We start from the raw sequence: 14,043 nt of genomic DNA, 5'->3' as shown, positions 1-14,043 counted from the left end.
AGGCAAAAGGCAGGCAACATCCAAAGAAGAGCTTTGAATGTCCTTCAGAAAGCGTGGAGAACTATTCCTGAATAAATGTATTCATACCAAATATTGAATTCTTGTTAGAATTATCTAAACTCTGCTTGTTACTTATACACTGTATTTCCAGTTATGTTGGCAAATGTTTCAATAAATTGCCCATTTACCTTTAAAAATTTAAAGAAATGAGCGGTGGTTCAAGACTTTGGCAGAGCAATGTAAATACAGTTGCTTTGTGGTAGTATGGAAAATCCACCATACCTTTATTCAAGTAACTCTAGGCTCTAGTTGCTGTAGATCAGGGGTGTCGAACTCCAGGCCTCGAGGGCCGGTGTCCTGCAGGTTTTAGATCTCATCCTGGGCCAACACACCTGAATCAAATGATCAGTTCATTACCAGGCCTCTGGAGAACTTCAAGACATGTTGAGGAGGTAATTTAGCCATTTGAATCAGCTGTGTTGGATCAAGGACACATCTAAAACCTGCAGGACACCGGCCCTTGAGGCCTGGAGTTCGACACCCCTGCTGTAGATCAAGCAGAGACATGTGAACCAACTCTATTTGCTGAGGAGATGGTAAATGCTGTAAAAAGCTGGTGGATCGATGTACCTCGGCTCATTGTAACCATACTGAAATGCTTGTTTTGTTATGTCTCCATGCGTGCATACAGTCCCATTACACATATGCAACATGCTCTTTAAAAATGCGTTCAGACTGTGTAAATCATATCCAAGTTTCAGCTATCTTCTCGCTTTGAAAGCACCAGCAGGAATGGAAAACAGTGAAAGGCGTCACAGTGCCAGTGGTAAGAAAATAAAGTGCATAACTGAGAGATTACACAACAAACCACAGCAGGGCACTCAGGCCCCAACTGACTCTGGTAGGCGAAAGTTTTGTGTTTATAGCGTAACGGCATCCTGTTTGAGACTTCCAACAACACAATTATTTATGGAAACTCATATCTGAGAAAAGGTCAGAGCTGGAGAAGTGAGATGAAAAAGTAACGTATGCGTCAGAAGGGTGTTAAAAAACGATAACCTTTCCCGAGTTTCGGTCGAAGAAGCAGAAGCAGCAGCGGGACATCGCTCGGCTCAGGCAGTCAGGCATTTTTGTTTTGACCCTGAACCTCTTCAATCTGCTTGCTGAAACCTGTAATTAACTTTAGCCTGAAAAGTAAAGAGGGGTTGATTACAAAGTTGCCACACTCCTGAGGACAAAAAAAGACAAGAAGAAGCACCGCACCACTTAAAAACTTCTCCAGTGTTGGAAGTTTGAAATAGATATCTTAGCACAAAAACACAGTAACAGTATCTTAGTTTTAAACTTTTATTTGTTTAACTGAATAAAGGCTTTTGTGAAAGTTTTGGGCATTCCCATACACCCCCCTCCTAAAAAAAATTCCGATGTATATTTCAGTCAAGGCTCCTCTCTGCTTTTCCAGGCAAAGTGTGGGATTTGTGGTTTGGATACAATGGAAGGATTCAGTGCAGGGGTTGGGGTGGGAGAGTTGCTGCTGGCAGGACTAGTCCAGAAACCTACCATGTTTCTCTTTCACCTCTTTTTTGGTTTTCCCATCTGCAAACAGCCAGGCACAGCCTCCTGTTCTAATTGTTTTCCTTTGTCCCGATTCAGAGTCATGAAGACAATGAAAGGATCCCATGCACAGCGAGCAGCGGAGGACGGTATTTTTATTTTTTCTGGCCCTTGACTTCGGGGCTGCGGTGGCTGCTGACCTCACTGTGAACTGAAGGAAAACGGGCTAATTCTGCCGCTGGCTCTTGAGCTCCACCCCTTCACAGTATAATTATCCCTGTACGAACTGTCATGTTATAATTATGTTAATGAATACATCAGGGATGTGTAATTAATGGAAGGCATTCTCTGTTTTTGCTACAAACAAGATAAGTGACAAATGGATGCTTATAAGTTTGAACTCCTTAACTGCAAACACCGTCTACCTTTTAGCTTTGAGTCTCATGTAGGTAATGCTTCATTTTTTAAGGGTCACAAAAAAACATGTTTTAAACAGAAGAAGAAGCTCGCCTCACCACTCTTCAGCTATGTTGCTAACATCTCCAGGCACTTATTTGGGCATTTATTTTAAAGCCCTAAAGCGAGATCCAAGGTGGTCACCAGGACATAAAATACGCAGGTGCAGAATCATCAGAGAAATCTGATTAAAAAGATGCTCAAACATTTGTTGACTTTGTTCCAAAACCCATCCAGTTATCCTCTTCTGCTTATCTATTGGGCAAGAGGCGGGACACGCAGTACCAGCCTATCACAGAGCAATAGACAGCTACTCAGGCTCAAATTCTCACCAATTGACCTAAGTCCCTAAGTGGGAGGAAGCCAGACTACCTAGAGAAAACCCACACAAACATGGGTAGAACATATAAACTCCAGACAGACAGCCAGATTTGAACCCAGGGCTTTCCTGCTGTGAGGCAACAGTGCTAACGCCCATGCCACCATGCTGCCCTCATGCTGGAGCTCTAAAAGCTTTTGTTTTTTCCAGTCTATTATAGTTTGGACATGTGCAGAGTGCAACTCCATTCATGTTGCCAACATGATCAATGCTCTTGCTTACTTCACCAGAGCACCGAACAAATGCCGTGCTAAATTCACTTAATGACACAGTGGATGCAATTAATCCAAGAAAAATAATACCTACTCTCACCTACATCTCCAGTGCAGTAATGCTCATCATCAAAACTACTAACCTGTGCAGTGCCAGTGCAGCAGCATGATTGGGCTCACAGGCTTCCTGGTATGATTATTGTAAAGGTGTTATTTTTTTCTTTTGGCACCAGGGTTGGGATTGCTGCGATCTTGCTATCTTGCTCAACTGTCATGTTTCTTTCTTCTAATATCTCTGATATCGCTGTGAGTTTTTCAATACTTGCAGCTTGTTAGAGCTCAGCAGTCAGTTGCTCTGAACTGTGAGTCAGTATCAGTTTTTGCTGGTGTAATGTTGAATGGTAACTATTTTAACAGCAGATTAATCAAAAAGGTTAACAACACAAACTTATAATCTATCGCAGCACACTTTGATATTTATGTCAGCCGGACAAAGACAAAGAAGAGCAACATCCACGGCTTGTCTTAGTTTCTCTACATGATAAAGAAATGCTGCTGTAGTGAACTTCTTTTTTTTAAACTGTATGAAGTAAATGTATAAAATTACAGAAATTTGTAATTTAATTACTTTGGTGTATTGTGGATGGCCATGGGGGAGGTCCTTATCAGCAGGACAAGCTGTGAGACTTAAAAGTCCAAAATTTATGTCCTAATTCACATTTTCTAAATTCACCCAGTCGCGTCAGGGCTTCCAGTTTAGCCAGGACATCGGAATAGTAAATAATGGATACGGGGGTGGGTGGAAAACTTTGTTCTGTCTGTATCTAATCGTTTAAAAATTCAGATACATTTTACAAGGCATTTTGCTCTATACACAGTTTACCTGCACACTGCTGAATCCCTCTCAAATACTGTTGCTAATATCAGTTAAAAGATGGAGTTGTACAATATACAACATCCATGTTGTATATTGTATGGAAAATACATACATATGCTGCTTTAAATGCAGTATTGTGTTGATTAAATTTCACAGACAAAAATCTGAAGAAATGTGCACAGAAAGTGTTGAAAGGGCTAAACAATTTCAGTGTGTGATGTTGTTTTTAAAGCGCTTCGGGTCCTATTAGGCTCCAATGATTGCAGACAACACTGTAAAATCGGATCTTTTCACCTTCTGACCCTTAAAGAAAAGCAACATATCAGATGTCTGTGGGTTGCTACACCCAACAGACTTTTCCTCCCAGCTTTTCAGGTTTTATGTAGGTCACTGTTTGAAATCCAATGATGCAAATGAATCCAGCATTTCACTGAAAATGAAACACATATTCCAGAAAAAATAGCAGACATTAACACAATTGTGTGTTGTTTGTGGGGGGGTTTTCTTTCTTTGTTATCAAATTATTCATCTCACCCACAGATTTATCATGTGATGCTTTGAAAGGAGTCTGATCCTGAGGCTGGGAACTACCAGCTTACACAGGAAGCTACAATATCGCCTTGACCAGTGCAGCAGGAAAATGTTATTCAGCAATGCAATGGAATTAAAGCTGATTTCATATACCGTATCAGCTACTGGTAGAAGATAAGTCAGTCACAGGGCCCAGTCTAATTCAACACTTTACCCAAAGAAATTTGGATTTTCAAATCACATGTGTACTAGAAATGCATCTAATTACATATTTGATTACATGCACACATATTTAAAAATCATATTAAGTACTAAAACTGAGAAATATCACTGTTTTTCCTGCTCTGTTAGAATTTGATACCAGATATAAAGAAAAACAAAGTTGGGTCAGGAAACCAAAAATTAAACTAGTTCTTAGACTAGACAAATATGATAGTGTGTTGAGGTTTGAACCACTCTGTGATAGACTACCATGGACTGAGGAAAATGGAAAACTGTCCTGTGGTGCAATCGATCAAAATTTAAATTCTTTTTTTAGTAATCATGATAGTTATGATAGTTAAAAAAATAAAATTTGGTACTAGCACCACTGAAAATATCAGTATTGTTAAATCTACATAAGTATGTCATATACTTTTAAAAGCAACGGCTCCAAATGATCTGAGTACAAAAATCTAAAAAAATAACCGGAGCAAAATGCTCAAACCTCAGAATCCATAATCTTCACTCTCCATCGCGTCATCATCATCATCTTGACAGTGTTTTGTCACTTTGCTACTGAGTGGGCCCTTGGATCAATACCTCAGCTGTTAGAGAGCCCTCTTGTGTGTGAAACCGCAGACAGCTCAGACATCCCCTTGCTGTTTTGTAGCCGATTTAACGTCCGACTTTGTTACTCTCACCCTCGCAGCCACAAGAATGACGACACGCAGGCCCAAGCCTCTCACTAACTTTACACCAGGAAATAAACAGCTGTTCTGACAGATTTCTTGTGTTTGTTTGCCACGTATAATCCGGCGTTGTTGGTGCGGCAACTAGAAAGTGCTCAGATTCAGACACATCTCAGCTTCAGGTAAACATCTGCTGACATCAAGGTCAGGGCTGCGTAAAGACGCCTCAACCACTCGGCAGCTCAAAGGCACTGACTCACCTTTATGGCCATCCAGCAATTTAATGTGAAAAGATGCAAATATAAATGTCTTATTTTGTTTGAGTGGCATGTGTACAAACTGATCTTACACTGAGATCAGTTACTCATTCTTCACATTGTTATTTACTTCACCCATAAAAAGAAGCCTCTGCTATAAACATCAATATCACATTGCTGTGAAACAAATGTGTCTGTGTGGTCTTTGTCCATATGTTACTATGACTTTTTAGAAGGAATTAAAAACACAAGAAAGAAAGAAAGAAAGAAAGAAAGGATAGATAGATACATATATATATATATGAGAATAATATATAGATTGGGCAAAAGCATTATTAAGTGGTTCAAATTGTCTTTGAATTATTATTGGCTAACTGCAGTGCTCAGGCTTCCTCCCACAGTCCAACAACATGCATGTTAATTGGTGATAGTGGGTGGAGCCTCCCTCTCACCCTACTACAGCTGAATAGGCTGCACCCCCGCAATCTTAAATTAGCTTGCTGGTTAGGAACATGGATGGATGACTGAACAAAGGCTAATGAAAAAGATCAGTTTAGTTAGAGCACAGGTGTTACTGGAATTCAAGCTCCATTAGTTTTATTAGACCTGCAGCCATAGTCCATCCATATGCACCACTGCTTTCTTTTTTAATTGTTTCTGATCACCAGCCAAAATGCTCGAGGTTTATATTAGAGAGTGAATAATATACTGGTCAAATTTACTCTCCAACCATGCTGCCCATATTGCACTTCCCTGATGGACTGTTGGGCTGCTTTTTACACCTTTAATTAAACTGTCTCACAGTTTAATTAAAGTCTATTAGGGAATTATTGTTTCTGGTTTTTGCTATTAAGTACAATTTAAACTAAAGACACATTTCTTAGTTTTTTTTCCTGATACTTTGTATCATACACTCCTTGTACTCGTGACAAATGAACATACCCAGTCTCAAAGTCAAAAACAGACACACACGTATGTCACTTAAATTTAGTGTGTGACGTCTCTGTCAGCAAATTACAAACTGAAGGGAACATGACTCATTTTTGCTATTAGAAATAAAACAACAGTTGTGTTGGAGCTTTGTTTTACATCAGTAATAAATAAAAATGAGCAATAATTGTCACTTTTAGGGGTTATAAGGAAACGTCTTTGTTTTCACTGTAAACCACATCCAGCTCGCAGTAAAACTATTGTCTATACAAAACTCCACAGTGCACTCATCTCTGGCTCACCCTTTCAATGAATGACTGAGGTGCTGTTTATTTTCCAGTTCGTCTTTGTTTTGTTACCTTAAGCACCGTGTCTGTCAGCCATAGTGTAATTATATGGAGACTGGGGGGAGTGGAGACAGCCTTCTCTTTCAGCTGCTGTGAGCCGCGACCAGTTTGGCCTGAAGCTGCTCGCCTTTTGAACAACAGCCAAGAGATACTCCGACTCGGGTTTAACCCCTTAGATCACCCAAACAGGTTTTTGATTTTTATCAGTTCACCTGTGTCTCAGAAAAAAGTTCTGACCAATCGGAAAACGTAGAAAGTGACGTTTTTTACCCTCCAAAATGGTTGTGATCCACAGGTTGGTTTATTAACCACTGCCAGGTACTGAAAAACACAGAGAGGGGAGATTCTTGTTTATTTTTACAAGACTCATTTATCATTCATTAGGTCTAATCCAGACTGAGGCAGTACCTGTAGGTGTAGAAGTAAAGAAGTTAAGGATTTTCTGCACCAACACAGCCACTGAGTGTGATGTGAAAATTTATGTTAAGCATCTGAACTCAAACTTTTAAAAACTCTAGCCTTCTCAGTGATCTCAACTGGTGACATTAACCTTTGCTGCCCATTTAGTATTATGGTGTTTGCCCTACCGGCATCAAGGGGCAGCCCACCTCCTCTTCCTGCTGAAAATGACTAACTAGTCCTCATTTTATCTACATTTTGTTTATTTACTTTTTTATTTGACCTAATCTATATACAGCATTTCCACCTCAGTGTCAGAGTGTTCAATGCACTTTGCTGTCATTCACAGACGTACATCTCCTGTGCTCTATCTCCGTGTGTGTGCGTGTGTTTTACAGGTGGCTAGAAGCAAAGCAGAGCAGACGGGAGAAGATGACATTACCTGAGCTGGCTGCATGTTACTCTAAGTGCCACAAAATGCTCTGATAGCAGGGAGAGTAGTCTTGGCCTGATGTTACAGCTGCATCCCCCTGACGAGCACCTGAGACCCTGGAACTCCTCCTGGCTGTACAAGTAGAAGCAAATGTTAATAAAAAAGCCATTCACACTCAATATGGAACGACATAAAAAATGCATATAGGGAAAAAACCGCCATCATTGTCACCTGTTCATCTGACTAGAGGCCCATTAGCCAACTGTATGTCATCCCCCCTCTCTCTTCATGTTTAAGTGTTTCTCTTCAGCTGTTTCTTATAATGCAAACAACCAATATTGGATTTTTCCATTTTACAAGCTATGCACAACCCAATTATAGACCTATTTGTCAAATGCCAAAGTGGCAATAAAGCTAAGTGGACTCTAAAGCAGGACCCAGCAGTTCAAAATTCAAAAGGTTTATTGAGTTGAGGCACGGAAATTATTGGGGACAATTTGGGTTACAGGGACTGGAGCCACTAGTGGAGAGGAGAGGTTGGTCACCCTTGGTTAATTCATGAGAGTTGCACACAGTATATGTGACTGCTTACTTGCTCGGTCTGGGAAGGATACTTGGGGGGCACTGGTCTGTTTTATGCTGGTTGTACAGTTGTAGCAAGGTGAGCAGCTCGGTGGGGACACTCTACAGCCACACGGGGAACACGAGGAAACAACATGTGCTTAACCCAGCCTAGACCTAGAGAGAATGGGGGAAAAAAACCCAAATCATGACACTATTAGTGTTCATAAAAGCTGAATGCATATGATATCTTACTCTTACACGTTGCATGAATCTGTCAGACATTAAATAACAAATACTTCAGGGCTAGCTTGCTTCTTTCCTCCATCTTTTTGAAAGGCATGTATCTGAAAACAATGAAAAAGCACACAACATGTGGTGGTTAAATAGTGGTTCAATAGTGGTTAGTGAAAATATCATGCCTGGTTATGCTGGAGTAGAGCCACACCACCCGGACGATAGCTACAGCACATTTCCAGAGAGACAGAGGATGTTTGACTACTTTTATAGAAATTTCAGAGCAATTCATTTTACAAAGACCAATTCTGCCTCGAGACCACACCATCAAATATCAAAACCAGTCCTGTTTTCAATTTGTTATTGTTCACAGATGAAAGATTCCACTTACAAAACTTGCATTTAACCAAAATACCAGTGCCCCCCCCCCCACACACACACAAATAAATAAAAAAACAATCACTGCGCAACCACTGTACGACTTGACTTTTCTTCTTTAAGAGGTTTAAATGTTTTCCATATTGCGGTATTCTAAATGGATGCAGGAAATGCTGTCACTCCACTCTGCTTTCCAAACTTCCACAGTGAGGTTTTGGCTCTGGTAGATGCCAGTGTGGTAGATTTCAGAACCGACCGACCCTGCTCAGGTTTCGTCTCGCTGGGGGAAGTCTCATTTCTCTGTTGTGCACACTGTGTTTTGCCTTTGTTAGCGATTGAGCTGATTTTAAATCCTGTACAAATGTGTTTGCGTGACTTCAGTGCAGTTTCGGCATTTCTAAACGGACCCGAAAGGCATCATTTAAGCACAGCCGACCGTGCCCGTTTTTTCTCCTCCTGTACCATAAAACATCATGAGAGTCTAGGTCATAGCAGATGACCTGATGTGCTGTGCAAGCACAACGAAAAGCACATATAAATGCTGTGACATAGTGAGAAGCGAGTGAAAATGTAGATGCAGATAGATTTCAGTGTGCATAGCGGCATGTTTAACGCTGACCTAGTTTTGTCAGGAGTTGTTGGGGTTTTTTTGAATTTGCATAAACAGCATTTAAAACTGACAGCAATTAGCTTGAAGAATGAGCCTGCTGCTACACGCTTGTAAGTGTTACGTTCATAAGGCCGCAGTTTATCTACTCCTCAGACGTTTGTTCATTTCTGAAAAACTACTAAATGTAACAAAATGTGAATAAAATTTATTAAATATAAAATTCTTCTAATACACATCGAGAAATTGAGCTGTTACTATTCAATGGCTCTGCAGCCATACTAGCAGCTCTGCTGTTCTCGTTGTTATTGTTGGATTTAAATGAAGCTAAACGATCATGTCTGCAGGCTACTTTATCAATATTTATCATGTCCAGGATATTATGATACCAAGGCAGTGGATAACCAGGAAGGTAAATGAGGGAAGATGAGAAAACAGATTAAAGGTTAAGGAAATACAGTTTATCTTTATCGGGACATTTTAAAGTAGTCTGAATTGAATCACAGACTTCTACTTGCGGCCATTAATTGTTGAACATTATTTTAGCCCTTCATCTAATGCAGTACATTAGAGTCTAGCCCATAGAGCTGGACCAAACAGCACACTGTTATTCCCATCCTACAGCTACACCCAAGATGTGAAAAAGAACGTTGGTGGCCTGCCCTCGGCTCGTACTCCGATGCCCGGCCTTTGGCAGAGTCGGCTGCCTGTTACTTCTGGTCTTTTGGGGCTCTAGGCATGTGATGGTAAACCGTGGTAGATCAGGACATGTGTCCTCGGGTCTTCAGCTCTTTTGGGGGGCCGTGAACTGCCTGGGCCTCCTGGACTTTGCTCTGTCAGCCTTTGGGCCCCAAGGGCCGTTATTGCAGTTTCCCACCCTCATTGTTTGTCTCACACTCACCTACACACACACACACACACACACACCTGCTTGTGTATCTATTTTTTTCCCCTTTCAGGTGCTGTTTGACTTTAGAGTTTTGTTAGAGATGCAGCAGTTGATGACCCGTTCCACTTTATTTGTGCTTTGACCTTTTATTCTTATCTATTCACCTATTTTTCTCCTTTTTTCCTTCTCTTTTCTCTGCCTCTCAGCTTTGGCATTGTTAATGATTCATATATAAAAATAAAAATGAAAACAAATTATGATGATCAGTTAATCAAGTGCATTCGATTAGCAGGATCCAGCTGCTTACTGACCCTCTTTATTCCTTTGGAAGCAGTAAGAGTGGACTTAATGACGTCTCCTTTAAAGTCCTGTCCAGAGCTTTTCAGATTTCTATACTTTGTGCAGTTTAAAAATGGAAGTAAATCCCAATATAGAGATTTTCTCTTTACATTTTCTTCCCTTTGTCTTCCCATTCACCTTTTAAATAAAAGCATTTAAAGAACTCATTAATTATACACTGAAAATAATAATATAATGGACCTGCCCATAGGCCTTTCATCCTTCTCAGTATAATTATTATGTTTAATGCTCTAACTGGCTGCATTCGTGACATCTGCAATCTGTGGTAACGGCTTCATTTGTGAGCAAGACTAAACTGAACCTGAACACAAGAAAGTGCAGGGCTGCATCAGACAGCCCCAAACTGCTGGAGACATTAAACGTGACTCTTTCATCTCTTTTCCTTTCTTCTTTCCTTTCACAGACATTATCCCTCATATCAAAGCATGTTACTGAACTGCAGCAGCCATCTAAAGCCACAAAGCCTCATTGTCCGACCTCCATTTGAGCCAGTCAGAAGTATAACATCCATTTTTCTTCTCTCACCCTTTGTCTCAAGGAAGGTGTTAAAAACAAAAATAAAAGGGTGGAATTGAGAGAGCCCTGCAGCTCTAAGGGTAACATGTTGGAAACTGAAGAAATCATTTTCAACCCATCGAACTGACAGGAGACGATAACCCCTCTACTGTCAATCAAACCGAGGTGGAGGTGAGAAAACTATGTTGGCCTGTCAGGGTGCTAGTGTTACAAGTACTAGCCTGAGCCCTAAAGGCAACATAGCCGTGACTACTGATGTTCTTGAGATAACTGAAGGAGTTGTCAACACATGCCCTGCAGTGCTGCGTTAAAATCTGATTTCTCCCTCTCTCTCTGTGTCTCTTTGTGCTATTACATTTTCATCTATAATGTGCTGGAAAGTCCTGAAAATCAAGACATCTTCAAAACCTAAGGAGAACTTTTTTTTTTCTTTTTAACTAAAACTCAAACCACAGAAATGTTGGCACCAGGGTTTGCATTGCACTGCACCTAAAAAACAATGGAATACTGTGCATATTGCAGATATTACATGCCACTTATCCTTGCATCTACAGTGCAATTCTGACTTTACTAAAAGAAATATTTTTCAGAGGCATCCTGTCCTCTAAAATCACACCGAAAATTCAAGCATGACCCATTTCACCCTTTAAAAGACCCTGACACAGGCACACTGTAATGAGTTTAGTGATTTGGTTTCCTGTTTCTGAGGGAGATCTTCAGAGCAGTAAGGAAACCCATCGTATTCAGGACATCCAGTAGAGCACGGACATTTGACAAGAGTTCGAAAAGTAATTTTAAAACATCTGTGATTTTAATTAAAAGTAAAATGTGAAAATCACCCGCGGCTGTGGCTCAGCAGCATGGTGAGAGTTGAAGCTGGAGGGTTCAGGGTGGAGGGCAATACCAGGAGAAGCTGGGCTGGTAAAGCAGGGGAGTATTTTATAATTCTCCTTCTCTTGCCGTACTGCGCTGGGACCAGGAGGAGGCAGCCACTCTCGTGCAACCACTGAAAAGTTACAGTATATAGTGAGAAAATAACAAAAGAAACATGCAAACAACGCTGCCACAGCCTACAGAAGGCATTTATACACACAAACACCTGGTGTATCCACTGGAAATAGATTTTTTAAAAGGAGCAGAAGAAATGTATTTTTCAAAAATTAAATTAAAGTTTCTCTTGTTGTATAAACTAAACACAAGCCAACCTTTAATAGTGTTGTTAGTAATACCTATGTTTAACACTACTGTTTCATATCAAAATGCTGTCTAAGAAATGTTCATGTAAATAAACACTGTTAGTGAGTTTTTCTCTTTGCTCAGCAGGCACTTGCTGCTCACTATGCAACTGGTGAGTTTTTGCTGCCATCATGTGGCACAAGTGTAATAAGGCATGTAATGTTTCAGTCTCAACAGCAGACCTGTGTGGTACACAAAAACAAAACAAAACATTGTTTAAGTGTATATCCATTTTCAACCTCTCACAGATTTTCCCAGATAAACATTAACCCACAGCTGAGATTATAATTAAATTAACAGCTAAAACCCTGATATGAACATAACACTTAATAATATGTCACCACCTTCCCCATTAGGCATAGAGCAGCCCTGCACACTGTGCTTATATCATACTTTAATCAAGATATCATTATTATTTAATCACATTCGCTCAACAGTGTCACAAAAATATGACACATACTTGAAGTGACCCGCTCAGCATTTCATAAATCATATTTTTCACAAAACAAATCAAAATATAACACAACACATTAAACATGAATATGTACCAGTTAGCATAACTTATATTTGGTTTTAATGAAAGTTAGGTATGCTCAGTTGCTCAATACTGACATGTTGAATAAACAAAATAAATAAAAATAAATATGTTTTAGTTAACCAATATAATGAATCAGAAACGGAACAGTGATTCTGATAACAGGCCTCAGTCAGAGCTTGTTCACAGTCTGACCTTGCTGTGTTTGGTTGGTAAGAGCAACATACTGGAGCCACTAATCTCAGAGAATGTCAGACTTATGAAATGTATGATTTAATAAAAGGAAGTTGGAAAAAATAAATATAAATAATTAAATGGTGCTTAACAAACAGAGTGCACTCACACTGAGGCATGTCAGCAGCCACAGATCTGAGTATTCCAACCAAATCGACAGCCTTTGAGAATAAAGAGAAAAAGGTACAATTGCACTACCAGCGGCTATTTTCCTTTATTGTAATAAAGACCGAACAATTTATCTTTCTCTCAATGTAGGTTGCTTACTCAACCAAATAGAATATTATATATCTCATAAAGTAATTAAAGCTCATTAATCCTGACAGTCAGAGTCTTAATCTTTTTTCTCCTCCTAAGACGAACAGCATACTTTATGTCTAAAGTCCTACTCTGTGGGATTTTATGAGCATGTCTGCTGTACATCATACGCTGCAAACAGTAAAGTGGATAAGACTGAGTAAAATCCCTTAATGACCTTGTAGTACCATATCACCCTATTAGAGCACTTTGCTCTCACACTGCAGGCTTACTTGTCATTCCTAGAGTATTTAAAAGTAGAATGGGAGGCAGAGCCTTCAGTTTTTAGGCCCCTCTTCTGTGGAACCAGCTTCCAGTTTGGATTCAGGAGACAGACACCATCTCTACTTTTAAGATTAGTCTTAAAACTTTCATTTTTGCTAAAGCATATAGTTAGGGCTGGACCAGGTGACCCCTTAAGCTGGGCATACACTGTGCAATTTTTTCAGTCACGTTATTCAGCTCCTGCTCAAACTGTACGATTGACTTGCAGGGGTTAGAGGTTCGTAGGTCACGATGCAGGGTCTCACACTATACGGCCCGATGCTCTGATGCGACCTGAGTGCTCACACTGTGCGTCCCTAACGTGAAGGTTATAACACAAAATCTGTCTCTCGCTCTCCCTCTCTGTCAGTTTAAACTTGTTATTGACAACACAATAAAACACCCATCGGTTAAAAAGTAATGAATACTCTGAGTAGTTTTTGAGAAGAGTACTTTGTACTTTTACTCAAGTATTTTTTTAACACCAGTACTTTTACTTGTAATTGAGTACAATTTAACCAATGTAACAGTACTTGTACTTGAGTACAAATTTTGAGTACTCTTTCCACCTCTGCCGCTCAGTGTGTGTGTGTGTGTGTATGTGTGTGTCTGGGTGCATAAGTGTGTGTGTACATGTGTCCATATTTCTAATTGTGTGTATCTG

General features: G+C 40.0%; 1 long non-coding RNA gene across 1 annotated transcript; it reads right to left on the bottom strand.

Moving 5' to 3' along the window:
* Nucleotides 1-7,274: 7,274 nt before the first annotated feature.
* On the bottom strand, nucleotides 7,275-11,785 carry LOC112847009 (uncharacterized). The gene is made up of 3 exons (XR_003220269.1): nucleotides 11,653-11,785; nucleotides 7,858-8,003; nucleotides 7,275-7,397 (listed from the first exon to the last, which is right to left on the bottom strand). It is a non-coding gene; the product is annotated as an uncharacterized LOC112847009 (long non-coding RNA).
* Nucleotides 11,786-14,043: the final 2,258 nt, after the last annotated feature.

The sequence above is a fragment of the Oreochromis niloticus genome, linkage group LG1, assembly GCF_001858045.2.
Source record: "Oreochromis niloticus isolate F11D_XX linkage group LG1, O_niloticus_UMD_NMBU, whole genome shotgun sequence".
NCBI classification, from domain to species: Eukaryota; Metazoa; Chordata; class Actinopteri; order Cichliformes; family Cichlidae; genus Oreochromis; species Oreochromis niloticus.
Note: the sequence above shows the minus strand (reverse complement) of the source record. Positions and strands in the feature narration are given on the sequence as shown.